This window comes from Sinocyclocheilus anshuiensis, unplaced genomic scaffold (genome assembly GCF_001515605.1).
Source record: "Sinocyclocheilus anshuiensis isolate Anshui unplaced genomic scaffold, SAMN03320099.WGS_v1.1 scaffold297, whole genome shotgun sequence".
Lineage (NCBI taxonomy): Eukaryota > Metazoa > Chordata > Actinopteri > Cypriniformes > Cyprinidae > Sinocyclocheilus > Sinocyclocheilus anshuiensis.
In genome coordinates this window covers 691720-695739 of record NW_015536479.1, presented here as the reverse complement: position 1 = coordinate 695739, position 4020 = coordinate 691720, and the positions used below count along the sequence as shown (strand labels likewise).

Here is a 4020-nt window from a genome sequence, read left to right as displayed (position 1 = left end):
ACACACATACATACATATATATTAAATAGAAGAGTTTACCGAGCCGAGCTGAAACCTAAAATAATTTTTTTTTTTTTTAAGTTTGTATGCGCTTTTTTTTGTTTTATGATCAAAACTCTGTAATTTTTATTGACGGCAACATATATATAATACAACACAACACAACTCAATGATGACTGAGAGATTAACAAAACAAACATTCATCAAAAGCCTAATGTATAAATTATACATTTCAACATGATTTTTCTAAAAATTATGTATGGATAATCAAGTAAGCCTTCAGTCCAATAAGTGCTCATTTTGAAATTACTAACTAATTTATTCGTACATTTACCTAAAAAAAATCAGCAAAGATTTCACAGCAAAAAGACACTTTGACTTGCTAAAAAAGTATAAAGTATCAATCAGATGACATGTAGCAAAGTGCAGTTTAAAGTCCAAGACGTCTACCATACTGCCCTGCACAACAAAAACAAACAATGACACAAGACTGTGACTAAAACGGTCTATAGAGATGCTGCAGTAATCTCGGCATGTCTCTCATGCAGTCACGTGACCAGACGCTTTCCAATCACCAAACTTCAGGGCCATGAACAATTGGTGTAACCACAAATGAGATTAGAGTGATGGGCCACAGGTCACACTGACAGACGAGGATTATGCTCCTTAACAACAGCAGACAACACAAGAACCTGGACACCGAATAACTAACTGACTAACAGTGTCTTCTACAAACAGACCCGACCTGCTTATAAAACATCTGCTTACAAAGACATAGCAAAAAAACCAAGAGGATGGCAGTATCTACTAGTGTCTCATAATCTACAGTATTTCATCCAGCAAACAATAACAGATTTAGAGAGCCACTGTCAGTGTTACATTTGCTAGTATTTGCATAAACATGCAAACGCAAACGTACTTGAATGAAAAGAACAGAAACATGTAGCGGTCATATTTCATCCCAAAAATAGAAATGGGTGGGGAGCCTACAAAAGTGAACGTTTTACTTTTTTGAATAGATTTTTTTAAAGGCAGTACAATAAATGCTGTTCTTTTGAACTTTCTATTAAAAGAAACCTGAAAAATAAAACATCAAGAAAGAAAGAAAGAAAGAGAAAGAAAAAAAAGAGAGAAAAAAGCACAACTGTTTTCAGCATTGAAAATAATAAGAAATCACCAAATCAGCATATTAGAATGATTTTGAAGGATCATGTGACACTGGAGTGTCACAGACTGGAGTAATGATGTAAAAATTCAGCTTTGCATCACAAGAATAAATTATATTAAAACATGAAATAGACAAGTTATTTTAAATTTTAATAATATTTCACACTATTACTGTTTTTCTATTATGTTTTACATTGCTTTCACAAAATGACTGTTTTGATCAAATAAAGGCAGCAGCAATAGAATAAATAAAACATACCACATATTGAAAAGTATGTGGGTGTGCTTAATTGCCATGAAATTAAAAACTTCAAAAATGTATGATGAAACATATAGACATTAGCCACTTCAGCACAGCAGCATGAAAAACAAAGGCTTTTAACAAGATAACTGAATCTCTCTGAATATTTAGTCTGAGCTCTTATGTAGTGCACAGAAAACCACTCTGTCACAGTACAAAAGGGTCATTGGCTGATTTAACGCAAGTCTGAGCCCAAAAAGAAAGTCAGAGGCTGAAATTGAGTGAACACTGCATAGCAGCACAAGGAATCAGTCTTGACCCAACAACAAATACTAGTCACGCTGCATATCTTATCCTCCTAGAGCACAGAAACCCCTCTAAGACTACATAGCCTCTATTCACACTGGTCTGATTTCAACACACACACACACACAGTCCTGCTGTACCATCAGTCCGGCTTTCCTGCAGTCCTGATGAAGCACAGGGCGATCCCGGTCCAGCCAGCTCTTGTTAATGAGTGAACCCATCCAACCCAACATCTTTATCTTCTCCGCTCAGAACCACCAAATAAACTGCTCTTAACCGCTTTACATCTTCAAAATGTTCATGTTGATCACATTGTAAGAAAGAAAAAAACGTGTGTTTACTATCAGGTCTGTGAAGTCATCCTGTGCCTCCACCTCTCTCTACAGAGACAGGGCAGCTTGAAGTTCATTTTACCCATAATCCTTTAAGCTGTCAGCAGATGACCTCTTTTCACCGTGATGGGAGGACAGACATTTTTGGACTGATCAATCCAGTCCCCACACCTGGCACCTTCACTTTCCCCTGATAAGTTAGAAAACATCTGTACTTCAAGCAGTTTTATTCAAACAGTGGCCAGTCTGTAAGATTTATTAATGCTTTTTAAAATAAAAAAAGTCTCTCATGGTCACCAAGGCTGCATTTATTTGATCAAAAACACAGTAAAATCCATTTTAAACAACTGTTTTCTGTTTGAAAATATTATACAATGAAATGTATTTTTTGTGATGCAAAGCTGAATTTTCAGCATCATTATTAGTATCATATAATAATATATATATAACATAACATAATGTGACACTGAATATAACACATTCAGTGTCACATGATGATGATGTAGTTCATCTTCTAATAAAGAAACAAGTGTGAACTTGAGAGGAAGTGACTTTTTATTTTTTCAAACCCAAGTACCTGTATAGACAAAGTGAGCTTTCGGCTCCCTGTCGACTCAAAGATAGTCCTTATTCCACCTGAGAAGAAACCTAAAAGCTAAGCTATGCAATTAGGGACAGAAAGCACATGTCTCTCAAAGGTGTATTCTGGAATAAAGAAACATTTCTCCCTTTAATCATGGTGCTTTCATCAACTGACCACCAGAGGGAGCAGTGAACATCTTAATTTTGATGCGAGTCACTCTTTAGTCTTTACCAATTACTGGATTTAGTTTTCATGAGGATGTGCAGACAGATCTGACATGTATAAACAAATATAACCTCTAATAATCCAACATACGTCCCAGTAAACAAGAAAACATTACGGCATCTGAATTACCCCAGAGCCATTCTCTCTCCCTCGCTCACTTCCCCTAAGGTCCATTTACGCTCTGTCGTCGGTAAAACAACACTCGGGTCCTTCTGATGTTTCAGCAGAGCTCACGGTGGTCTCTTGGGAGGATCTCACACAACAGACTGCTCTAATGAAACATCTGATCAGCTTCTGTCCCCTCATGAAACCACACACCACAGACACTCATTTCATCCAGTCCCATTGACGGGCATTTCATGAAACGCTGTTGAAAACGGCTGTTTAGTTGAGGGAGAGCCAGCTTTTTCCATCACACTGACATGGCTTTCATCTTCAGCAGCATACTTACACACAGAGGAGTGTGTGAATCTCATTAGCCTACTTCTGCCTCTCTCTTTGTCCCCTGTGTCTCATCTTCTATTTTAGTTCTGCTACCCACATCCACCGACAAAAAAAAACTATTTTTGTTTTTGATTAGTTCTGATGAACAAAATTAAATAAGATAATAGGCTAACGTATAATCTAGCTTTTTTCAGATATTGCACTTGGGTCTTCCAGACTCCAAACATGAAAGTCATCTGCAACAGAACAGCACAAATATTGTTATATTCATATTTTATATGCACTGCAAAACTTCTAAAATGATTCATAATCAGTTTTTGGAAATGAATAAAAGGCCTTAATTACTAAATTGCAATTAAAATCTGAGAACTGTGTTGTTGCTTTTTAAGTTGGTGTGTAAAGATAGATGCAGATAAAAAAAATAATAAAAAAAAAAATTCCTGGAATGTTCCCAATTCATAAAATACATTTAATAGATCCAAACAGACTTGGATTCATACACTGTAAAAAAAAAAAATCTGTATAAAGTTCAATGTACTGTATTAATACGTAAGAGTTTTCCATATTGATTTTTCAGGTGTTTTCTGTATTTTGAATTTTGCACTTCATTGCATTGTGTTTTAGGGTTAATTGAAATGTCAATAAAATTAATGGACAATGTCCAGGCAGAAAATTACCAGTACATTTAGCCTACATGTTTTTTTAAATGCAAAAAAAAAAAA

General features: G+C 35.6%; 1 protein-coding gene across 6 annotated transcripts in view; it reads right to left on the bottom strand.

Moving 5' to 3' along the window:
- Positions 1–4020, bottom strand: part of LOC107670565 (kinesin-like protein KIFC3) — an 82455-nt gene that overhangs the window by 24656 nt on the left and 53779 nt on the right. The gene's annotated exons all lie outside the window — the stretch shown is intronic.